Source organism: Macaca mulatta, chromosome 12, assembly GCF_049350105.2.
Source record: "Macaca mulatta isolate MMU2019108-1 chromosome 12, T2T-MMU8v2.0, whole genome shotgun sequence".
Lineage (NCBI taxonomy): Eukaryota > Metazoa > Chordata > Mammalia > Primates > Cercopithecidae > Macaca > Macaca mulatta.
The window spans coordinates 69,081,377-69,107,479 of record NC_133417.1 but is presented as its reverse complement, the minus strand read 5'-3'; the positions used below and the strand labels follow the sequence as shown (position 1 = coordinate 69,107,479).

The 26,103-nt window shown below is 38.4% G+C and overlaps 1 long non-coding RNA gene across 1 annotated transcript; it reads right to left on the bottom strand.

Annotated features, from left to right (window-relative positions):
* On the bottom strand, nucleotides 1-26,103 carry LOC144333570 (uncharacterized). Its single transcript, XR_013402327.1, has 3 exons — nucleotides 26,003-26,103; nucleotides 25,705-25,894; nucleotides 1-206 (listed from the first exon to the last, which is right to left on the bottom strand). It is a non-coding gene; the product is annotated as an uncharacterized LOC144333570 (long non-coding RNA).

Below are 26,103 nucleotides of genomic sequence, written 5' to 3'. Positions count from 1 at the left end.
TTTGTCACATAAGTAAACTTGTGTCATGGGGATTTGTTGTACAGAGTATTTCATCACTCAGGTATTAAAACAGAACCCAATATTTATCTTTTCTGCTCCTCTTCCTCCTTCCGATTTCATCCTCAAGTGGGCCTCAGTGTCTGTTGTTTCCTTCTGTTCCTGTGTTAGTTTGCCAAGGATAGTGGCCTCCAGTTTCATCCATGTCCCTGCAAAGGACATGATCTCATTATTTTTTATGGCTGCATAGTATTCCATGATATGTATATATCATATTTTCTTTATCCAGTCTATCATTGATGGGCATTTAGTTTCATTCTAGGTCTTTGCTATTGTGAATAGTGCTTTAATGAATATACAAAAGAAGATAAATCAATCTATTATGTTGCTTATTTTTATTTATTTACTTATTTTTGAGATGGAGTCTCACTGTGTCTCCCAGGCTGGAGTGCAGTGGCCTCCAACTCCTGGATTCAAGCGATTCTCCTGCTTCAGCCTTCCGAGTAGCTGGGAGTACAAGTGCACACCACTATGCCCGGTTAATTTTTGTATTTTTAGTAGAGACAGGGTTTCACCATGTTGGCCAGGCAGGTCTCAAACTTCTGACCTCAGGTGATCTGCCCGCTTAGGCCTCCCAAAGTGCTGGAATTACAGGCATGAGCCAGTGTGCCCAGGCTTGTTCATTCTTTCTGACTACTTCTGCTCTGAGTCTGTGTATTCACTAAAGAGAAGACAATTTGGGATACATTCATAGATGTTTCTTTTCTTTTTTTTTTCTTTTTTTTTTCTTTTTTTTTTTTTTTTTGAGACGGAGTCTCGCTCTGTCGCCCAGGCTGGAGTGCAGTGGCCGGATCTCAGCTCACTGCAAGCTCTGCCTCCCAAGTTCACGCCATTCTCCTGCCTCAGCCTCCCGAGTAACTGGGACTACAGGCGCCCGCCACCTCGCCCGGCTAGTTTTTTGTATTTTTTAGTAGACTTGGGGTTTCACCATGTTAGCCAGGATGGTCTCGATCTCCTGACCTCGTGATCCACCCGTCTCGGCCTCCCAAAGTGCTGGGATTGCAGGTGCGAGCCACCGCGCCCGGCCAGATGTTTATTTTCTATTTCACTTTAGATTTATGTTGTCATCTCATCCAAAGACTTTAAGGTACTGTTCAAAAAATGTATGGGAATATAATTGACATCACTAACAGGAATTCACAGGAATTAAACAGAACAAGAATAATAGCAGAAAATCATTCACCAAGGTACTTGAGTTGAAAAACACATCGTATTTTCTCTGAAGTAAACTGCTCACTATTCTGGTCTAAAAAGTTTTTAATTGAATAATTTATTCTTTATACTACAAATTTTAAATATGTATATACTGCAAGTTCTCACCTTTGAAATGAGAGCATCTTTCTCTACCAGGACTTGCTCTAGGTAGTTAAGGTGAGAGGCTGATTCGCAGACCCTCATGGAGACATAACAATGCCGTGATCAGCAAGCACTTGTCCTCAGCAATTCCCTCTCACAGTTCATTTTATGGTTTAAAGCAGCATTACCAGAAGGTTCTTATTATGTGAGAGAGATATCAAGTTAATGATTTGGACCCCACTGATACATTAACTAAGATGCATTAAATACTTAGCATGTATTCCACAAAAGACTAGGTCTAACGGTATTTGTGAAAAGAATAAAATTATATCAATAATTCAAACTTCATGTAATCTAACTTTTCTCATATATTATTCTCCAATCATTGATAACACACACAGCCATATAAAGTATTTTAATAACATTTTTTCATTCAATTTATAGCTTATGTCTTTATTACAATTCTTTGTGGATACCTAAGTTTGGAGAGCAGTTGTCTCACGTTATTTGACTATTTTGGCTGTATTCAATTGTTTGAGCTATTTTTAGATGATTGTGAATGTAAATAGTACCTAAATCGGTACATATTATTATCTCTGGATTAACAAGATTTCTCTCCTTAGCAGAAATTGCAAGTAGTGTCTGTTGCTCACACTTAAAAATCACCTTGATTTGATGACACTCTTGGGTACGATTTCAATTCTCTCATTTTGGAGAGCTTTCTCATCATAAATATATTTTAAAACACAAAACGAGGTGATTTGGCCCATTTTGCTATGTATATAATTTAACCTTCAAAGGCTTATGGTCTATGGAGCAAACAGGTTAATAGGGAGGTTTTAAAAAGACATTTTTTCATCTGATGGGACATAATCGTTCCTAAGGAGCTGTTATGGTCCATTGTATAAATCCTTCAAATTCATGGACTATTGGCCCAAAACACAGTAATGGAGCCTGTAGAGCATTGAAAATCTATCACGTTAATATAGCTGCTGCATATGCAGAGTATGAAGTTTACTCTCTCGTCCATGCCTTAGGGATTTGTATGTAATTCTCATATTAATAGGACTGATTTCTTTACCCCTGATAGGATGTTTTGCCAAGCCCATTACATGCTAAGCAAAAAAAAAAAAAAAAAGATCATCTCCGGATTTGCACTGAAACTAGTGATAATAACATATGCCTGGAAAATACTGTCATGTCTAACAAAAATATTTGCTTGCTCAGAATTCCCAGAGGAATCACACCACTTCACATTTGTAAAGCAACAAAGAGCTTTTTTTAAGTTGTTAGTTTACAAATCAGCACCTGAAATTATTCAGTCGTATTCAGTTAAGTGCCAAAGTACAGTCCCTTCAAAACTTCTTTCATTGATGTTGGCAAGAATGGTTTTGTTCTGAACACATGTATATATTTCTAATTTTAAAGCCTCGTGGGCCTTTTTGGAAAACATAAGGGGCTCTGTGTCACAACTTCTCAATTCCCCTTAATCTTGTTTTCCTCCTTTCCCCGCATAGCTGTAAAAGCCAAGGCTACTGGCAGTGGCATTTTATTGGTCACTCGGAGCACAGATCTGCAATGTCAGAGAACCCTTGATCCTAAGCTCTGTGTCTGTCCTTAGCTGCACAGACGTAATAGGGATGAACAGGCTGGAGCCAAAGCAGAGTATAATCAAGTCTATAAGGACCCTCTTCATCCATTTAGGCCCTCTGATGGAAGGGTGCTGATGGTTGAAGGAATATTTCTACATGCTTTTAATCTAACTAGAAAGGAACAAAGGAGATGAAATAATGTCTTCCCTGTGTATTGACAATGTTAAACCATTTTCCAGACATATATTATCATCAGTAGATTCAATGTGAGTCTAACAACTGTTTTAACTTTAATTGACCATGTCAAAGGCTTGGCAAGTATTAATTTCTTCATTACTGTCTTCACTACCCTTCTGTCGACTGTGCCACTGACAAAGGTGATTCTCAAAGGATTCAGGCAGAGCCAACCCTCCCTGCAACATTCGAGATGTTTCTTTGTTCCATGATCTGAGAGTTGCTGAGGCAAATACAAAGGTATGCCAAGAGGATGCTATCTCAATTCTGAAAACCTCAACCAGATTCAGAGAGTGGAGCTTGCGTGATCATTTTTATTGATGAGTTTCTTGTCATTTTCTCCAAGTAGGAGATAAATTAGCAGGAAATTAGACTGTACATTTTTATCCTGGTTTTTACATTTTTTATCTCTATAGTGTTTTGTTGCTCAGATTTGTGGCTGGGTCTTACATTCACTCTGCCCAGCTCAGGATGGTGAATTCGTTATCTACTGCTACTTCCCAGTTGCCAAGGATTCAATATCATATCCCCCATTGAATCAAGTTTATTTCCTTGCTGCAAATATCCATTAAAAAGTTAAAATGAGGTTGTACAAATCCCCTTTTCTACTTAATTCAGTTTGAATTGGGTTGTCTATCACTTGCAACCAAAAGATCCTAACAAATTCATTGAGCAACTTTGGCAAAGTCACATCAGTTTTCTCTTCAGAAAAAAAAAAAAAAATGGAACTAGTAATTATTTCTAGTGAAGATGAGAATTATTTATTTAAGTCACTATCTTATCAAAAATGTGGGCTCAAAAATATTTTCTTTAAAAAGTTAAAATGAGATTGTAATTTTTAAGAAGTTAAGCAAGACTTATGTTTGTGTTTCCTTACTAGTTCATAAGGAAAACACTTTTTTTAAAAGTGTGCATATAGATGCCACTAAATTGACTTTCTTGATTCAGCATGGCCACCATCCCATTTTGTAGAGAAAGTATCTCCTTTTCTTTGAAATCTAGCCCCATCTTTCCACTTCTTTATCTGAATATAGTAAGCTACCATGTAGGATGATGACACACAATTGCTGACCACAGTTGATTGATTCAGGGAAGGGTTCCTAATCCAAGTAAGACAAGTCAATCGATTCTCCAGTTACTGTCCCCTGGCTACAAACAGCATCCATCAGTAAGTACCTTACTGAAGCTGAACCCATCAAGAACTGTTCCAGAATTTTAGAAAAAAAAAATGTCTGCAAAATCAGTTTCTCTCTGCGAATTTGATGCTGTACTATATGCAATGAATGAGAAGTCATTTGCCATGTCCTCTGCTTGGAAGACTGGAAGAGCAGTGATAGCTGGTCTGCAAAGAACAAAACAAGGAGAAATCAGATGTCCAAAGACCATGGAAAGCAGATATAAAGGGAGAATCCTAATACGACTTTTGTCCCTGAATGCAATTGTTATTTTGTGCTTGCTTCGTGAAGATCATGGTATCCCTAAAATAAATTTCTCTTCTTTCTTAAATTAAAACATGAACTAGATTGTTGTTATGTACAACCCAAAGTTCTAATTTATACATGAGTTTATTTCTTAATTACAAAATATATTTCAGTAATAGAATAATGTAAGTTGTTTTATAATTATTATGTACTTTGTCCTATTTGGAATAAACAAATAGTTGTAATTGATTTTAAATACAATTTCAGAAAAATGTAGATCTCTTCCAAATTTTTAAAATAGCACACTAAGTTTGATCTCAAATATAAGCCAATCCTAAATTCTAGGGCTCAATTGACAACAGAAACCTCAGTTTTACATTTTAACTGTATTTAACTAAATTAACTTTGGTTGATGTTGTGTTTACTTTAGCCTTTAAGGTAAGCCTCAAAAGTCCTCAAAAGACTGTGTCTAAAACGTATTCACTGATACAATTTATTTTGGAGCTAAAAGTAAACCCAGAAGCATTCCATATCTTCCATTTTTTTCAAATGGTATAGTGGTAGCTAAATAAGGGGTCTCAGTGAGGGATTTATGAGTTGGTCATTAAAATACATCAATGAGAACTAAAGTCTTCTGTCACAGGAAATATAAAAAGTTTTGCATTACGGTTTGGGTGTGAAACGACCCGTCAAAAACTGCTTAAGCCAATGAACGTATTAAAAAGATGACCATCTTCATATTTTAATAAGCTAATCTAAAGTTAGATGGATTTCAAAAAAATGGAAAACGAAAATACCATCAATCCAACTATGTCCGACTATGGTTATTTCCGACTATGGTTATCTATTATGTATCAGATATTGAATATTATTTGGCTTTCTAAGATTGAATGACCTACACTGACAAAACAAAATAAATATAAGTTGAGAATATTGAGAACGGATTCTGATTCATTCTTATTAACTCACTTTCACAGGTTGACTCCATTAAATTCCTTTAATATATGACTCATGAGAACATAGAATTTTATTTAGTTATTAATGACATTGATTTATAGAGGTAAGATGTGCTCTATCAAAACAGAAATTACACTTTCTTTTTCAATAGAGGTAGGGAAAGTACAAAAATAATTCAGACACATTTGTAGCCAATAAAGCATTCAAAGTTACTCCTCCACCATGGTTCAGAGACAACTTTTTCTACGTATGTGTTGCAAATTTAACAGTAACAACTAAAGTAATAGAAATGGGGCAAATAGCTTTGAAGGAAGCAGAGAGGACTAAAAAAGAAAATTAAAATAGTTTTTTTTCCAAGAAAGGAAGGAAAGGAGAAAATTATGGAATAAAAGAAAACATGGTAAGCCGAGAATATAAAATAATAATATAGAAATTAGATCAAATATTTTAACAATTATAATAAATGTAAATGGCTTAGACTCACCAATTAAAAGTCTGAAACTCTCAGATTGGAGTTTTAAAATCCACTACAGTAATACAACTGAAAAGAAAATTATAGACCAGCAATGCAATAACCAAAGGAAAGTTGATGAGGCAATGGTAACGTTGGCAAAACAGAAAAGCAAAACTAACATATTAATAGAGTTAAAGAATACAGAAAAAAAACAAAAAAGTTCATCCCAAGAAGAATAAAAATCATGAATTTGTATGCAGCTAATGATGTAGCCTAAAAATAAGTAGCAGAAAAATAAATTGAATTACAAGGAAAAATTTGACAAATTTAAGTCATAAATGAAGATATCAAACAATTTTCAATGGTGTGAATGATTTATAAATCATACATAAAAATTTATCTTCATATATGTATATGAAATATTAAATATGTCTTTAAAAGTATTGACATGAGAGAAAAAGATTATCTCAAAACAACAATCATGTACAGATAATTTCTTGAATGCTTTTCTGGGGGAAATCAAAGGATATCTTGCCATAAAGATAATTCATTCTCATATTCTCTGTGTGTGTGTGTGTGTGTGTGTGTGTGTGTGTGTCTGTCTGTCTCCTTGACTTTCTCTGCTCTGTCTTTACACTCTTTTTTCTATAAATAGGAAGACTTTTACTTGAACAGGACTCATTTCTAAGCATAAAAATTACACAAAGAGCCAAAAAGGAAAAATCAGTATGTTTGAGGTCATTGCCAATACATAAGAGAAACCAGAGAGATGGTTGTGATAAATGTGATAAAGCAAGGTTTAATAGTCTTAATACACAAGGAATTTCTCCAAATTTATGAACATGAATAAAACTCAATTGTAAAATGGGAACAAGATATTTAAAAATAATAATACAATATTTTTGTTCTTCTTGAATTGTTATCAAGATTTTTCTTCATTTGTGTCCTAATTTAGGCTAAGCATTATACCACAAGGAGCCTCAAATTTTGCACTCTATATTATTTCTCTTATACTGTTTCTGTATTTTCACACACACAAGGATGGGGAACTACTATGACCCTTCACTGTAAGGTAACGGTGTAACTGTTCATCTATTAATATTTAGACTTACTCCATGTAATACAATGTGGAGTAAACATTTACTTACACATCTTATTATATTTGCCATATATGCAAATCTAAACAGTCAGGGATAGGAAATCTTAATTCAGGTTCAGAAAACAACTTAACTGAAGTGCCCAAAGAATTTTGAAAAAATTAAGACCAGAGTTATCCAGTTGATTTCCTAAATGCTTCCTTTCATTTTTTTTTTTTCAGTCTTGGATTACTAACGGACAAAATTTATTATATAAATTACAAGAGATGAATAAAATGTCTCGTAGAGAAAGAACCTCCTTTCCTGGATGCTCTTCCACGTTCAGGTACGTAAAATGGCGAAAATGTCAGGGACTCTTCAGAACACGAACTGTTTCACTTGGCTTATAGGCTTGCAGTATGTTTTCTCTAGATTTCTTGCCTCCTCACATGCAGAAGCAGGTAAGGCATTTCTTATCTGGGCATAATGCCAGTCCTCCTTTCAACTGCTTCTGAAGCTAGCTATTTCTAAAACATGTTCCCTCAGTAGGACCCAGCAGCCAAGTCTGTAGGAGTCTCTCCCCTGCACGACACATATCGAGCACGAGCTCCTCGATGCTGGCCCTTTTCCGACTATGGTTATTGGTCTTGTCAGCCTAATGCTCTGCTCTGAATTGTCTTCAGGATGTCATTTTCCACAGACCTCAAGGAGCGTATGTGCTGTTACTTATTTGACAATAAGGTCATAAGCACATTTTGCCTGTCAAGCATATGTATGATCAAAAAGGTGTGCCCCCTGCTCATTTATGTTCATGCTGTAAATCTGCTTTCTGGCCTTAGAGCTGATCTCATCAGGGGTAAACCTGGAGCAGCACTTCCAGACAGTTATATTGAGATTGTAACCCTGTGTGGCGTATTGGCCTTTTCTTTTGGTGAATCAAGACATAAGCTCTGCCTCAGCAAATTTAAATAGACAGTTATTGAGATCAACAGGATCTTCCTTGCAAGATGTCCAGAAATTGCCCAGCTGAAATATTAAAAATGGAGTATTTTCATTGGCCTCGTGTGAATCATGTTTTATTTCTCTCTTCCTGCTTCACATCTGTAAAAAAAAAGAAAAAAAAAAGAAAAAAATTCTTGCTAGAAAAGGAAGTTTGTTGGTTCAGCGGTAGACCACTGTCACCTGATGTCTGTTCTTGTATCGATATATCCCCAGAGGCTCAGATGCTGGTGTTTATGGAACTGCAGGTTAGAATCCTTTTTGCTTTTGGTGATGGCTTTGCACTGTGCCAGCTGAGTTAAGCTAGAGCTTTGTTTCCCAGAACTGCCTTTTTTGATGGTGGTGGATTAGGGTTGATCATAAGAATAATTTGCATGCAAGATTTGAAAGACAGAAGTAGAGGAGCAACCATTTCTACTTTGGCAATGTTTGTTGCAGTTCACAAGTTTCCCTGATCTACTGACTTGCTCCTTTGGTGTGGGGCAGTAGCTGGGCCACCAGCAAATCTAGCAGCTCCCACAGGATCTCCTCTTTCTGCTTCTCTGAATCCCGGATCATGTGCATGGGCAGCACCAAGGTGAAGACTGCATCAGGTCACCTAGATCGGTGATGTTGCAGGCAGCAAGAGGCAGGTGCCAGTTCCGGTTTGTCCTTACTCTTCCCCACTTCCTGTTCATTATTAATTCCCAGCTGTTTGCTTTGCCAACATCATGCTCAGTACAAGATAGAGGAGCAACCATCTTCTATACATGGTTTAACCAGCTCCCAAATTGCATAAAATGAACTCTGTAACAGATTCTTTATTTTGTGTTACTCATAAGGTCTCTCCAAATCTGGCCAATCTGTAATTTATACACTGTGGTTGAGAGTTCTCTTATCATTCATTTTATATGGAACAACAAGAAGGGCAAACATTTTCCTCTTTCCCCATTCAGTGGATGAACTTGTAGCTTTTTTTTCTTTTTTTTTTTTTGCATTGGAAAGACGGTAAGATTTTAATCCCTTAGTGTTCGTGTCCCTCCTGCTCTCTTGTGCTTCTAGTTAAGTAGAGACAGTAACTATCTGTCCCTTGGTGAATATAATGCCAAACCACACATGACACCCACTTCATACTCCCTATTAAAATTTTACAGGTCAAAAATCCAAAACCCACTTAATAAAAATTGTTCTTCATCATAAGTGACAGGAAAGAACAGGTCAATCTATGGAATAATGGTGCAGTAATTAGAAACTTTGTAGTTGATAAGGTGTGACTGCTAATCGATGTTTGGCTAATTAATCAATATTTTAATCATTAGACCTTTTAAATTTGTTTTAATGAGCATTTCCTCTAATTCCCCTGATCCCATTGCTTCCAATGTTTCTTTTATCACTGTTAAGAACACAGTAAGGATTTGTCTGTTCTGAGTGTCCAGCATCTCTAAAGACTTTGTAGAGTGATGCACCTCATGTCCATAGAGATATCCAAGTGCCCAGATTTAGGCGATTGAACAAGAAAGGTATAAAGGCACCACATTATCATGCAACATTTGCTTAATGGTGAAAAGTTATGATTTAGAACATCACATTAAAACCATCATAAACTTTCCATTCTCAAAGGGTGTTTGGAAAATTGTGTTTCTTACCCACTGTTAAAATTGGGCAGTGTTCATGAAATCTTTATGTCTCCTATGTCACAGTCCATATTTGCTCTCATGCTGTGTCATAGCTTCCATGAGCGTGCATACCCATTATTTTGTCCTCCTTTTCCTTGTCCTCTTTTTTCTTTTCCCTATTCTTTTTCCACACTTACACCTTCTTTGCCTCCATTTTTCCTCTTATTCATCAATACTCCCTCATCTGCAACCTTTACACTGCCCCAAATATCTCAACAGAAATGATCACAATTGAGATTTATGTGAATGAAGTAAACGAGGACAACATTGGACTAACCCTTCTCCTTATATAGCAAGAAAAGAAGTGAGGTTCATACAGGTTCAGAGGTGTGCCCAAAGGACACACAGTCTAAAATATAACCTGAGTCTCCTAAGTATTATTTTATACATATTCAATAATCTTCTTAACTTGACATGGAAATTTGAATTGGTTTTTCAGTAGGTTTGAAAGAAAAATCTTTCATTTCCCTGTAGTCTTTGTGCCACAGCTACCCTTTCCCATAGTATTCATTCTAAATCTATTATACTGAAAGCAAAGACACAAGTTACAAAATGTAGAAAGAAGTATTTTTCTATATGTCTTTAACACATTCTTAGGAAGATGCCATCAGTCAATGCAGTGGCTTAAACTGGGCACCTGTGAGAATATGGGGTTACAGTGCTGTAAGTCTTCCCAAATTACACTGTACACTGTGTAAGTACATGACAGTGCCTGACATGAACAGAGATTGGAATCACTGTGTCTGTACAGGTCTCAGAGAGTCTGAAACACTGAATATTAAATACTGCACCCTACTAAGGTACTTTTGGATATCCTGATTATTTTGTAAATTCAGGGCACTTTGTAAATTGCCATAGTCATTAATAAAAAGTATATTTAAAGATTAGCTATCAAGTACAATGGATTTGCTCTAGAATTTTGGTAATGACATGTGTAGTAATTAGTGGAACTATTCACAATATTCATAACATTTCAATTTTCCTTTTCTTCCAGGTACATGGTGAGATTATCACCACCTTTGAAGTTAGATGTGGTCACTGACTTGCTTAGGCCAACAGTGACATATATCTTGCTTGAGGAAAAGGGTTAAGAACCAGCAGGTGACTTTCCATCTTCTCTAACTTCTGTTGCCAAGGTTGTGAAGGTGAATCCCTGACAGCCTGTGTCTCTGCATGACAGCAAGGAGCACAGGGATCCCTGAGAACTATGCTGGGCATGTAGCATGAGCCCAAAACGACTTAGCTGTACTGTCTCTCCTGACTAACTGAGCATGTTTTCAGAAAGTTGTAGGGTAGTTGACATTGTATACAACATCCTTCTTTTCCCCATCACTTAAAATAGCATTGCCCTCTACAATGTCATAAGAACAACATACTCTTCTCACAGATGGGTATAACAAAAACCAGGGAGCTGGGTTTTATGTGTGGATTTAGGCAATCAATCTCATTGCTTTATGACAGTACCTCGTAGACTCTATTTCATGTTAGGACCACAGTATCTTATTGAACAACTTTAACTCACCTTCATCTTTTACAAAACCTAAATGTTCTCTTTTGCCTTGCTCCTTATTACTCAAGATTCGCTATATCTGGCACATCTATTACCAGTGAATAAAATTCTTGAAGATGGATAGAAAATGCCTGCAGTTATATTAGGATTTTCGATACTTTCTAAGTAAGGAATTCACTGCCATTTCTAGGAAAAAAGAAATCCCATAGGGACATCTTTATAATACATTTTCTTTTATATTACCTACTAAAAGCAAAATACCATGTTCAAAAAAGAAGGCTTAAATTGATATCTAGTGTTTTTATTTTGATAATTTCAGCCCTCGTGTGTGTGGGTCTTATATTAATTAGTTAGTATCGTATTTTGGCAGTCTTTGTCTGAGTGAGATCCTCTGACATAAAAGGGCAAGAATCCTGGAGGTAAGCCATTAAGATCCTGAACCATCAGACAGTAACAGATTTTGGGTTTTAGGGGGTCAAAAATAACACCACTGTTCCCAACCTGAGATCAGAACCAATTTAGAGAATGATACAGGAGTCAGACAGTTAGAGATCAAAATGTCAGCTTTATTACTGATAAAAGCAATAGTGAAGGACACAGCTTAGATAAGTCCTAATAGGCTTGCTAAGGCTCCTCTGAATTGAAGTCACCCCCCTTCCCATTACCACCAAACAGACAACAAACAAAACCCCTGCAGTCCTGCAGTGGTAGGAGCACAGCCTGCTCTACCAACTTTATCACATGGTTGACAGCAGGTGGAAATCCACCTACTCCGTAGGCTGTCGGATTCCAGAAAGAAAAGCAAAAGGACAGGCTGCAGCAGGCATGTCTGGTTTATACTTGCAAACGAAATAAGCTGCTCCTCTTCTCCAGGAAAGAGAATGTAAGATGCAGTGACTGATACTGAAGACATCACTCTTGGGCAGAGTTTCTCAACTGCAGCACTATTGACGTTTTGCACTGGATAATTCCTTGTTGTAGGAGACTGTCTTGTGCATTGTATCCACCCAGGAAATACTAGTCGCACCCCTATTAGTTATGACAACCAAAATGTATCTAACTATTGCCAAATGTCTGGGGTGGGAGTGAAAATGTAGAATTGCCCCTGGTCGAGAGCCACTGCCTAAGGGCTTCTTTACTTGGAAGTGTGAGGGAAAAACAGTAAGTGTTTTCCATTACTGAAAACTAGCAAGCCAGTGAAAGTGACCACTAGATTTTAAGTTTTCTGACTACTTCTTTGTAAAGTAGAGCCTAGAAAAGTGACTTTCAGATTGGCCACAGTACGACAAAATTCTAAGCAGTGATAACTCAGGCATTGTCAGAAGAAAAATCAACGTTTCTAGGAAGAAGAAAAAAGAAAATTTCCATCATTTATATGATTATTTCAGAAAACATCAGTATTCACATGAATATTATTAGTAAGAATCAGCAGAGAAATGTAAAGACAAAAAAGGGAAAAAAGTAGAGAGAATGAATATGACCAATTTAATCCCCCCAATGTTTACATGTGTCCTATACACAGAGAATTCTAGATATTGTGGGGGTTTATGAATTGTGTCTGTACTATATCATCTAAACTATATCTTATCTATCATGAAAAATATGGGCGTTATGACATAGACCCATAAAAAGTTCAATATCAATATCATGCAGGATGTGATTCAGTGCAATTCAGTCCTCATCTTTTGTCTTTCGGAATCTATCTTTTAACTCCCTGAAGTGAAGAAAGCCCTTGCTTTGTTTCTTTCCTCCGTCTGAAAGCCTAATATCTATGTAGCTACAGAAGCTGTGCAGTCAAATATCAGAAAAGAAAAATCCTATCAGCACCAGGCCTTGGCTAGCTAAGATTATGGGATAAGACAAGAAACCAGGAATAAGAGAATCAAGTGTACAGTGACAGAGAATAGACTGGACCTTATCATGGGGCCATTAACAAAAGTCGTTTAAAGGGCAAAATGGAAATTGGATTTTAAAAAATGGGGTAAATATGAAGACCCAGATAGGTAAGGACTCTTAACTTTTTTGATGTCTTTCATTATTTCAAGGATCTGATAAACTGTATATACCCTCTTCCCAAAGAAATGCGTGAACATACATACACAAACACACATAATTTTTTCTAGGGTTTTAGTGGGCTTCACAGACTATTGATCTAGGATAAAGCAAGGTTATTGGTCAAAAGTCTGAGAAACAAGAAACCATGCCCACAGAGACTGTAAGAGTTAGAGCATTCTCTTTCATAATTGCTATGTGGGATAATGCCTTAAATAAAACTATAGAATCAAAATAGAGAGTGTGGGCAGTTACATGGATAATCTGGATCCAGAAATCTTTTTGAAGAAAAAGAAATGTTTGACTTCCATTATCTTTTGATTAAATATTTTTATTGATCAAAGTCACGAGTTCTCAATCCGTATTGCCCATGGACAAAGTTTTGGTCTAAAAATAACATCTCATAAAAGTCTAATTTTTCCAATTTATACCACATCACTGGTCCCCTAATTACACAATTTTAGAATCCGAGATAGAAGAGAGGCAATGTAGTAATGTGTCCCCATAGACCTACACATGTCCTCCATTCACGACGATTCCAATTTGGATAGCTCCATGGTAAACTAGAATAAGAGCTAACATGTATTGTGGGTTTACCACATGTTAGGAACTGTCCTAAGTACCTTATATGCACTATCTCATTTAAATCTCAAGGAACACTGTATACCTACTTTTATTATTATTCCCATTTTTCCAAATAAAGAACCTGAGACCTAAAAGATTGAATGACTTTTTGATCACCACTACTAAAAGCAACAGAGTGGGGATACAAGCTCTGGCATTTGGTTCTCAATCCTGAGCTTTTAACATCTCCACTATACCATCCTTATGGCATATAAAAGGCACAATCCTTTGAATTTTTAGTTCTCTTCTTCATAACCATTATTTTTATTTTTCAAAATTTCTGTTTTCATACATCTTTCCAGTATGTGTATTTTATATGTAATTCAGAAACAATGTTAATTTTAATATATCTCAAGTCAATTAAAAGAGAAGGAGCTATGTTCACATTATTCGGCATAACTGTATTCCTTGCACAATCCCAAAACAGGGTTGGTTGACCTTTTCTGATGCATTTTAAGTATTTATAAAGCATTTACTTAACTTGTACTTGAAGTTTATTTCATCTGTTTCCATATTTCTTCCTCCTACAGGTCTGAATATACCTACTGCAAAAATTTTTTAATTTTATGCCTTAATTTTCCCTACTCTTATATATTCTACTCGTACCTCATAAGAGAATAAAGCCTAGTCGAGTGAAGAGAGCACTTTAAGGGGTTCAGATGGCTGAGATTTTATACCTGACTCTGCTACTGACCTATTGCATGCCCTTGGGTTTAACCTCACTGCACCAGACTTGGTGAAGAGGTGTATCAGCTTCTCGGCTAACACGCATTCAATGGGCCAGATCCTTCAAATGAGCCAATTGCACTTGGGGATTAAGTTAAGCCATTTGGAGGGGCATTAACCCTTTCTGGTCAATGAATTTTTTACGCACGAGTAGAATAACTTACCAAACAGTGCCTACTGTCCTTCACTACATACCCCTTCTTCCCCAATTGCCTAACTTACACAGAAAGTGTCACACTCAGTCAATAACTAAGCAGTACTTGAGAGAAGTGCTGAGCAGTGAAAAAAGAAATAGCAAGTAAATGAAACGACCCTCAACAAACAGGTGAACAAACTGTAGAAATCAATGACATGAAAATGGACTGCTTTCCTCTCCTCATCGAATTTAGTTGTCTGTTTGTTTCTCCTCCCTTTTGCTGGCTGCTAGCATTCCAGGAGTACACGTGTCACAGAACAGCCCTGCATAGTCACCACATTGTCTGTGAAATAACCCATTTGTTAAGTTCAAGAATGGTATCCATTGCCCTCTAGATAATGGATAAATTCCTGACTGTTGCCTTCAAAGTTGTCCTTTGAAGGACTCGCTCCACTTACTCGTTTTTATCGTGAGGCCATCAACACTATTCTGGCCAAGCTTTCTCTATTGAGTTGATTCACAGTGAATTCCTCCACTACTGACTCTAGTTCTGTTTCTGAAACTTTTTACACACATGCTCCTGCCTCTTTCAGTTTCAACAAATTCTTTCCTTTCACTCAAAGCGCAGGTAGGCCTCCTCCGAAGCTTCCCATAGTCAGTTTTTTTTTTTCAAGGAAATCCCTGAGGAAGTCAGGACTCTTGAGACTATAAATGTGCTTGTCTTTATGAAGGGGATGGGGGAATGATTCTCCTATTAGATGTGTAAGCTTCTTGAGTATTGGGGTCCTTTTACAAACTTGCCAGTTAGATGTCCAGTCCATAACCAAGAGACTCATTGATAGACTAAGAAATGGGAGTCCTAAATTTTACAACCTGGGATGCAGCAGGGCTCTTACATAGTTTCACAGATATTGTGAACATTTTTTTTCAATATGGAATGTAGAATTATTTTTATATAGCTATTTATATGTCATGCATGGGTCCCTATCACAAAACAAGGACGACAATCTCTCTAAATTAAAGCAAAAGTATTAGAAAGAAGGAATGGTTTTATTTATTTATTTTTCTTGTTAAACAATTTACTTAAAGTCTGAAACTGAGAGCAGAGAAAGCGTTGTTTTGTTTTGTTATTTTAAACAATTCACTTGAAATCTGGAACTGAGAGCCTCGGGTTAGAAATGAATAGATGCTAAAGAATATGTGATCTATTTTATTAGCGCATTCCCAGGCCAAAGTTGAACTAACAAATAATGGTGTGAGGGCCAGGTATGGTGGTTCACGCCTGTAATCCCAGCAATTTGGGAGGCTGAGGCAGGCAGATTATGAGGTCAGGAGATCGAAACCATCCTGGTTAACATGGTGAAACCCCATCTCTACTAAAAATACAAAAAATTAGCTGAGCATGGTGGCGGGCACCTGTAGTCCCAGCTACTCGGGAGACTGAGGCAGGAGAATGGCTTGAACCTGGGAGGCAGACTTGCAGTGAGTGGAGATGGTGCCACTGCACTCCAGGCTGGGTGACAGAGCGAGACTCCATCTCAAAAAAAGTAAATAAATAAATAAATAATAAGAAGAAGAATGGTGTGGCCTTGAAAAATTACTTAATTTCTTTGAGCCTTAGTTTCTTCAATGTGATACAGGGCTAATATCACCTAACTCTATGGTGAATGAGAATGAAACAAAGTAACTCATATAGCCCTCTTCTTAGCACGTATCACAAACCAAAAAAATACAACGTTTGTGATTGTCTCTCCTCTCTCTCTTTCTAGTTAGTTTGTACATGTGCTACATATAGAAACTACATATTTTGACTTTTACATATTACTAGAAGAGTATTAAGTTTGGAAAATAAAATAGAAATAAATACAGGAAAGAAAAAGAAATCTCCATGGGTGATTAAATACTCACTCAAAAAGGTGAAAAATTGAAGTTTTACTTTAAAATAAGATTTTCTAGCTGACAGCCTGGATGTAACCCACTAAAATACATAAGATACAGGAAAATAAATACTCACAACAATCCTGAAAACTATAGCTGCCTGTCACTCTATTGTGAAAATCTGGACAACATATTTAGTAACAATAAGACTGATAAAACTATACTGAAACATACAATTGATAGCCCTGTCTTGGTATAATTTAGAAAGAAGCACCCTTATTTTCTTGAAAGTTGTCTGCAGCACATTTAATCTCTCTCCTCATACTCAATTTCCTGATTCAGAAACACAAGGTTATTGCCAAGCAAAACAACTCTAAAGGTGCCGGGTTTTTGTTGTTGTTGTTTGTTTGCTTGCTTGCTTGTTTTTTGTTTGTTTGTTTGAAGTAGCTAGCATTCCGGTAAAATATAACCTGGCAGCATAGTAGCCACAATAAATATGTGATGATTAATACTGAGTGTCAACTTGATTGAATTGAAGGATGCAAAGTACTGATCCTGGATGTGTTTATGAGGACACCCTCTGCCAAAGGAGAGGAAATAAACCATGCACTGCCTGAAGAAACAGAGATGGCCTCCCCTAAGGCAGTTGCCAGGCAAGATAATGTTGATTCTTTTCAGTAGCCACCCCCAATACCACATTTGCTTCTAGACCTATAACTAAAGTCCCTGTGGGCCCCTAGAGGTGAGGTTGAGAGTGTGACCCATGAGGAGGTTCGCTACACTTGAAAATAACCATTTGAGTTTTCTAATTTATATAAACAGGAATCTGGAGAACAGGCATGGGAATGGATATTAAGGGTGTGGGATAATGGTGGAAGGAACACAGAGTTGGATCAGGCTGAATTTATTGATTTGGGCCCACTAACAAGGGGCCCTGCTTTTAATGTTGCAGCTTGGGGAGTGAAAAAAGGTTCTAATAGTTTATTTTCTTGGTTAGATGAAATATGGATTAAAAGATGGCTCCTGTGAGCAAGCTGGGAATGCCTGATCTCCCTTGGTTTAATGTGGACGAAGGGATCCAAGGGCTTAGGGAGATTGGGATGGTGTAGTGAGTTAGTCACTTTAGACCTACTCATCCCAGCTGGGAGGGTGCAGAAGATATACCCTTGACCAATGTCTTCGGAAATAGATTTGTGAGGGCAGCACCTGGATTTTTGAAGAGCCCGTAATTGCTCCTCTCTCTATGTAAGATCTAACAGTGGGAACCACAGTCACTCAACTACAAAATTTAAATACAATTGGAATAATTGGATCCCCAGGTGGCAGGGGCCAAGTGGCAGCACTCAACCATCAAAGGCAAGGTGCACATAGCTACTGTAATGGACAACAGAAGCAAAACAGCAATCAGAATAGTGTGACTCATGTAGAGCTCTGGCATTGGCTAATTAATCACAGTGTTCCTAGAAGTGAAATTGATAGGAAGCCTACTACATTCCTACTTAATTTATAAAAGCAGAAAACTTCCAGGTTGAATGGACAAAAGACTAATTTTAATTATAAAAAACAGAGAATCACAGCCCCTCAATCAATTTCCAGAATGGAGCCAGTTTACAAACCCAGAACCCACTGAATGAAAGGGATATTGGGTCCCCTTGAGGAAGGACCCCACTTCCTTACCAATGATTTATGTTGTTAATCTTTCTCCCCTGCTTCTCCAAGGAGATCTCTGGCCTTTTACCAGGATAACTCTTCATTGGAGAAACAGAAATGATCAGACATTGCAGGGACTACTGGACACTGCCTCTGAACTGATGCTGATTCCAGAGGACACAAAACATTGTGGTCCTCCAGTTAAAGTAGGAGCTTATGGAGGTCAGGTAATTAATGGAGTTTTAGCTCAGATCCAACTTACAGTGGGTCCAGTGAGTTCAGGGGCTCATCCTGCGGTCATTTACCCAGTGTCAGAATGCATAATTGGCATAGGCATACTTAGCAGCTGGCAGAATCCCTATATTGGCTCCCTGATTGGTAGGGTGAGGACTATTGTGGTGGGAAAGCCACCCTAATGAAAGCCATTAGACCTGCCTTTAACTAGAAAAATAGTAAATCCAGAACAATATCGCACCCCTGGAGGGATTGTGGAGATTAGTGCCACCATCAAGGACTTGAAAGATGCAGGGATGGTGATTCCCACCACATCCCTGTTCAACTCTCCCATTTGGCCTGTGCAGAAGACAGATGGATCTTGGAGAATGACAGTGGATTATCATAAGCTTAACCAAATGGTGACTCCAATGGCAACTGCTGTACCAGATGTGGTTTCATTGCTTGAGCAAATTAACACATCTGCTGGTACCTGGTATGCAGCCATTGACTTGGCAAATGCCTTTTTCTTCATTCCTGTCCATAAGGCCCACCAGAAGCAATTTGCCTTCAGCTGGAAAGGCCAGCAATACACCTTTACTGTCCTACCTCAGGGGTATATCAGCTCTACCACTTGTGTCATAATCTTATTCAGAGAGACATTGGTTAATTTTTCCCTTTCTCAAGATATCACACTGGTCCATGACATTGGTGACATTATGCAGATTGGATCCAGTGACCAAGAAGTAGCAAACACACTGGACTTATTGGTGAGACATTTGTGTGCCAAAGTATGGGAAATAAATCCGACTAAAATTCAGGGAACTTATATCTCTGTAAAATTTCTAGGGGTCCAGTGGTGTGGAGCCTGTTGAGATATTCTTTCTAAGGTGAAGGATAAGTTGCTGTACTTGGCCCTACCTACAGCCAAGAAAGAGGCACAACGCCTCGTGGGCCTATCTGGATTTTGGAGGCAACACATTTCTCATTGGTTGTGTTACTCATACCTATTTACTGAGTGACCCAAAAGGCTGCCAGTTTTGAGTGGGATCTAGAACAGGAGAAGGCTCTGCAACAGGTCCAGGCTATTGTGCAAGCTGCTCTACCACTTGGGGTATATGACCCAGCAGATCCAATGGTGCTTGAGGTGTCCGTGGCAGATAAGGATGCTGCTTGAAGCTTTTGGCAGGCCCCCATAGGTGAATCACAGTGTTGGCCTCTAGGATTTTGGAGCAAGGCCCTGCCATCTTCATCAGATAGCTGCTCTCCCTTGAAAAGACAGCTCTTGGCCTGTTACTGGGCTTTGGTGTAAACTGAACACTTGACTATGGCTCCTCCAGTCACCATGTGACCTGAACTGCTTATCATGAAGTAGATGCTTTCTGACCCATCTAGCCATAAAGTGGGTTGTGCACAGTAGCATTCCATCATCAAATGGAAGTGGTATGTATGTGATCAGACTCGAGCAGGTCCTGAAGGCACAAGTAAGTTACATGAGGAAGTGGCTCAAATGTCCATGGTCTCCACTCCTGCCATCCTGCCTTCTCTCCCCAGCCTGCACCGATGGCCTCATGAGGAGTTCCCTATGATCAGTTAACAAAGAAAGAGAAGACTAGGGCCTGTTTCACAGATGGTTCTGCAAAATATGCAGGCACCACCCAAAAGTGGACAGCTGCAGCACTGAAGCCCCTTTCCAGGACATCCCTGAAGGACAGTGGTGAAAGAAAATCTTCCTGGTGGGCAGAACCTCAAGCAGTGCACCTGGTTGTGCACTTTGCATGGAAGGAGACATGTCCAGATGTGCATATATATACTAATTCATGGGCTGAAGCCAATGGTTTGGTTGGATGGTCAGGGACTTGGAAAGAGCATGATTGGAAAATTGGTGACAAAGAAATCTGGGGAAGAAGTATGTGGATGGACCTCTCTGAGTGGTCAAAAACTGTGAAGATATTGTATCCCATGTGAGTCCTCACCAAAGGGTGACCTCAGCAGAGGAGGATTTTAATAATCAAATGGACAGGATGACCCATTCTGTGGACACCACTCACCGTCTTTCCCCAGCCACCCCTGTCATTGCCCAATGGAGCAATGAACAAAGTGGCCATGATGGCAGGGATGGAGGTTAATACGGGCTCAGCAACATGGACATCTACTCACTAAGACTGAGCTGGCTACAGCCACTGCTGACTGCCCAATTTGCCAGCAGTAGAAACCAACACTGAACCCTCGATGTAGCACCATTCCTCGGGGTGATCAACCAGCTACCTGGTGGCAGGTTGATTATATTGTACTTCATCCATCATGGAAAGGGAAGAAGTTTGTTCTCACTGGAATAGATGCTTACTCTGGATATGGGTTTGCCTATCCTGCATGCAATGCTTCTGCCAAGACCACCATCTGTGGATTCATGGACTGCTTTATCCACCGTCATGGTATTCCACACAACAATGCTTCTGACCAAGGCCCTCACTTTATGGCTAAAGAAGGGTGGCAGTAGGCTCATGCTTGTAGAATTCACTGGTCTTACCATGTTCTCCATCATCCTGAAGCAGCTGGATTGATAGAATTGTGGAATGGCCTTTTGAAATCACAATTCCAATGCCAACTAGGTGAGAGTACTTTGCAGGGCTGAGGAAAAATTTTCCAGAAGGCCGTGTATGATCCGAATCAGCTCCCTGTATATGGTACTGTTTCTCTCATAGCCAGGATTCGTGGGTCCAGGAATCAAGAGGTGAAAGTGGAATTGGCGCCACTCACCATCACCCCTAGTGATCCAGTAGCAAAATTTTTGCTTCCTGTTCCTGTGGCATTAGGTTCTGCTGGCCCATAGGTCTTAGTTCCAGAGGGAGGAACACTCCAGAGGGAGGAATGGAGACACAACAACAATTCCATTAAACTGGAAATTAAGATTGCCACCTGGACACTTTGGGCTCCTCCTACCTTTAAATAAACAGGCTAAGAAGGGAGTTACAGTGTTGGCTGGGGTGGTTGATCCAGACTATCAAGATGAAATCAGTCTACTGCTACACAATGAAAGTAAAGAAGAGTATGCATGGAATACATGAGATCCAGTAGGGTGTCTCTTAGTATTACCATGCCCTGTGATTAAGGTCAATAGGAAACTAAAACAGCCCAATCCAGGCAGGACTACAAATGGCCAAGACCTTTCAGGAATGAAGGTTTAGTTCACTCCACCAGGAAAACAACAACAACAACAAAACAAACAAACAAACAACAACAACAACAAAACGACCTGCTGAGATGTTTGCTGAAGGCAAACGAAATATAGAATGGGTAGTAGAAGAAGGTAGTCATCAATACCAGCTATGACCAATAACCAGCTACAGAAATGAGGACTGTAATTGTCTTATTTCCTCTTTATTTTGCTGAAAACATGTTTGTGAATGTATACACTTGTTCTAAGAAAATACCTTCATTTTATTTCCTTTTTCCTTTATCATGTGACATAAGATTTATTGACTTAATTTAAGTATTGTTAACCTTATGTAATAGCATGTGGGTTGGGGATTGGTGCATTTCAGGTTGTAGGAAGGATAGTTGTATTCTGTTATGCATAATTATTACTTTATTATAATCTTTATTTGAAGATGATGTATCATCTCAGGAGATGTGTATGGGTTTAAGGTGATAAGGGAAGACTTGTGATGGTTAATACAGAATGTCAACTTGATTGGATTGAAGGATGCAAGGTATTGATCCTGGGTACGTCTGTGAGGGTGTTGCCAAAGGAGATTAGCATTTGAGTCAGTGGGCTGAGAAAGGCAAACCCACCCTTCATCTCTGCCTACTGTTTAATCAGCTGCCAGAGAATATAAAGCAGGCAGAAAAATGTGAAAAGGCTAGACTGGCCTAGCATCCCAGGCTTCATCTTTCTCCCATGCTGGATGCTTCCTGCCCTCGAACATCAGACTCCAAGTTCTTCAATTTTGGGACTCGGACTAGTTTTCTTTGCTCCTCAGCTTGCAGATGGCCTATCGTGGGATGTTGGGATTGTGTGAGTTAATACTTAATAAACTTAGTCTGTCCCACTAGAGAACCGTGACTGATACAAAATGTTAGGAGATTAAAAAGAAATGGATGTACAGCTAGAATGGGCCTTGAAAATACAATACATACTAAGGATTGTAATTTAATATGTGCTGCCTCCATACACAGTGTTGGGCTACAAGAGTGTAGGGGATCATGTCAGGCTGTTATCACCTACACTAACTGAATATATTACAGTCAGAAGTTGTGATGGAAGATGTGCACTTCAAAGTACTGACTACATCTCGATCTGAGTTTGGGAGAACATTTGAATTTGTCAGACTTGGGGAGAAATGTTATATAGATAACACAATGTTTCATAATAAACACTGAATTTGGATAGACCTCTGCAAATTTGAGTTTGAATAAACCAAAAACAACGGGCAACTTATGGGGGAAAAGGAGGAGAGGAGTCAGAGAGCGCGGTGCTATGTAGATCAGGAGCAAATCCTAAAAAAATTTAACCAGGTCTAGAAGAAAATTTTATAAACTGTTTGATGTCTTCGATTAAGGTCACGTGTAGCATCTGTTGCCCTCAGCTTCAGAAACACCATACCAATATTATTAACGTTCTCCATTAGCAGGATTCACTAACAAAACAACAATCATAAAACCCTTTATATAACAAGAGCCAAAATCCACAAGAAGAGGAGATGATGAGATGAAAACAGTGAAATATAACAGAGATTTGGATATCACAGAAAAGGATAGTAACTCTGGAAAACACCTTTACAAGAGCTAGTAGGAGCCATAGCAGCTGATTTTGAATTCTACACAGCTGATGAAGTTTCAGATGGTTATTTCATTCATTCATTGACCAAATGTTTACTGAGGTTTCCTCTGTGCCATATAATGTGTAAGCTGTTAATAAGTTAGAGCAATTAACAGTAGAATTTAGGTCTCTAATCTTAAGGAGCTTACGTAACAGTGAGGAATTCAGATAAAATAAAATGGCTGATAATGACAAGTGCTAGAAGTGGAGTAAATAATAATTATTATTATTTGAAATGGTGTCTTGCTCTGTTGCCCAGGCTAGAGTGCAGTGGCACAATCTCGGCTCACTGCAACCTTGACTTCCTGGGCTCATGCAATCCTCCCACCTTATCTCACAAGCAGCTGACACCATAGGGGCATGCCACCACACCCCACTTTTTTTTTTTTTTATGTTTTTGTAGACATGAGCTTTTACCATGTTGCCCAAGCTAGTCCCAAACTCCTGGGCTCAAGTAATCCTTCCACCTCGGCCTCCCAAAGTGCTGAAGCTAGAAGCATGAGCCACTGAACTCAGCCAAAGTGGAGTAAATCAGATAATAGAAAGTAAAAGAGTGACTATTTTAGAAATAGGTAGTGAAGGGAGTTCTCTCTGAAAAAATTATGTAAAACTGAGACACAAACAGCAAGGAGTCAGTCTTTCTGAGAGAAGGGGGAGCATTATAAGGGAATATTTTAGCGTCAGTATCTCAGTGACTTGGTAATTTCAAGGAATGGAAAGAACTTTAATATGGCCGAATCCTACTGGACAAAGGCATTGTGTTAAGATAACTGGAAATTAAGCCAGAACATGTGGAGTTTTATAAGTCAGGGAAAGTAGCTTGGATAGTATTTATCATGTGCTGAAAGCCATTAGAAGTTTCCACAGAAAGCAGAATCTGAGACAAAACTTAAATGTGGGTGATTCAGGGGAGAATTTGATTCAGGAAGCAGCTAGGAGAAACATGGGAGCAATTCAAAGAATAAGGAATAACTAATATAAGAATATAATGCATTATTAATTTGGCCAACACTAGGGGTGACTGCTTTCTAGATACCAGGAGACTATCTGAGAACTACACGGAATGTGTCTTTGAGCAGTCTGTCCAGGAAATGCTAAGGGAAATCATTTTATCACCATTTCTCCATCATTTCCCCATTCTGACTAATCAAGTATCTTCCCTACAGGATAGTGATATCCCTACACTTCCGAGTTGTGCATGTGTGAACAGTGAGTGGATTCCAGAGGCATCTCATATCAGAATCAGGGGCAGGAGGTGAAAGGCTCATGGTGTAAGCCTTAGCTTAGGCATTGCCAGATTGTATATGCATATGGTTGATTAGACCTGTTGCAGCAGCACTGGCACAAGAAATGAATGAATGAAGAATATCTCAAGAAGTAAATAATCGGATTTGCCTTTACTTTATAAAGATTACTTGGGGTTATAAAGGGAAAATTGTTGGGGGAAAAATAAAATGAAGGCAGAGAAGAGCATGTGGAAAGCCTTTGCAGCCACTTATGCAAGACTTGATGGTGCCTTGGTTTGAGGTTCAAGTGGAAAAGTTGTAGTACAGGTTGAGAGAAGATATGTCTCAGAGGTAGACTTTCCATGAAACATTAAATGAGATGTGAAGAGTGAGGAGAATTTGAATAACCTAAATTGGAGATGTGTACACACCAAACACAAACACACATATGAGTACACAAACAGAACTTATATATTTAATTTAATCTTTTACATGAGAGTACGTCAAAAAGTATACTTTAATAAATTCTTAAATTTAGAAATTAGAAATGAACAATTATAAATTAGCCAAGTTCAACCTCTTGGATATTTTAAAACGTGATTAGTACCAAGTCAGTCAGTCAAACAAGAAATTACTATCACAATTATAGGATGACTTATAAAATAAGGAAAATAAAACCAGTTCTTAAAGTTGTGAAACAATGCTAAATCTCTGCACACAAATAGTGTAAAAAGTTCTTATGTGCGAGCAAGATGAAATTAAATTGTTCAACACAAGAAACCATTAAGAAAAACCCTCGGGAAAGTAACATGTTGGATAAAAAAAAAAAAATGCCCAAACTATATACTGGCTATAAAAACCCCAAAGACTTTAGATACAAGATCATAGAAAAGTTGAAAGTAAAAGAATGAGAAAAGGTACAACATGCTAACATTAATTTTTGATGCTGTATTACTATCAAACACTGCATCTATGAAAGCACTGTCCTTATAAAAGAAATTGAATTTTGTTTACAAATCTTCCCATAAGAGTGTTCCATGTCTGTTTGACACAATAGGACTCTACTAGAGAATACTGCCTGCAGAAAATGACAATAAAATCAGGACATGCTACCAAAACTGGCTACCTGAACATATTGGAGAGGCAACAGGAGCAGGCTGTTTTAGGTAGGGAGTTCATACTTGCTTGGAGGAGGAGAATAGGCAGCTACACAAGTTTCCACCCCTGTGGCCTTGAGTCCGTGGCTAGGTACCGGGCAAGATGCACAGGCAGATAAGACAAGGTCACACAATGGAAAAGCTTTCAATCTTCCTGGCCTGGGGAAGAAGAAAGAAGAAACTAAGACACTTTGAATACTGCAGAGAGTTGAATAATCCCATGAGGGAAAGAGCCAGAGAGAAGAAACCCAAACTCTGTGTACCCACATCTTCCTCTGAGACTTGAGCTATGCATGTGAGGAACAGCATCTGAGCTGCCCAGCTAAACACAGATCAGAACAGAGGCTGCATCTGCTGCACAGGAAAAC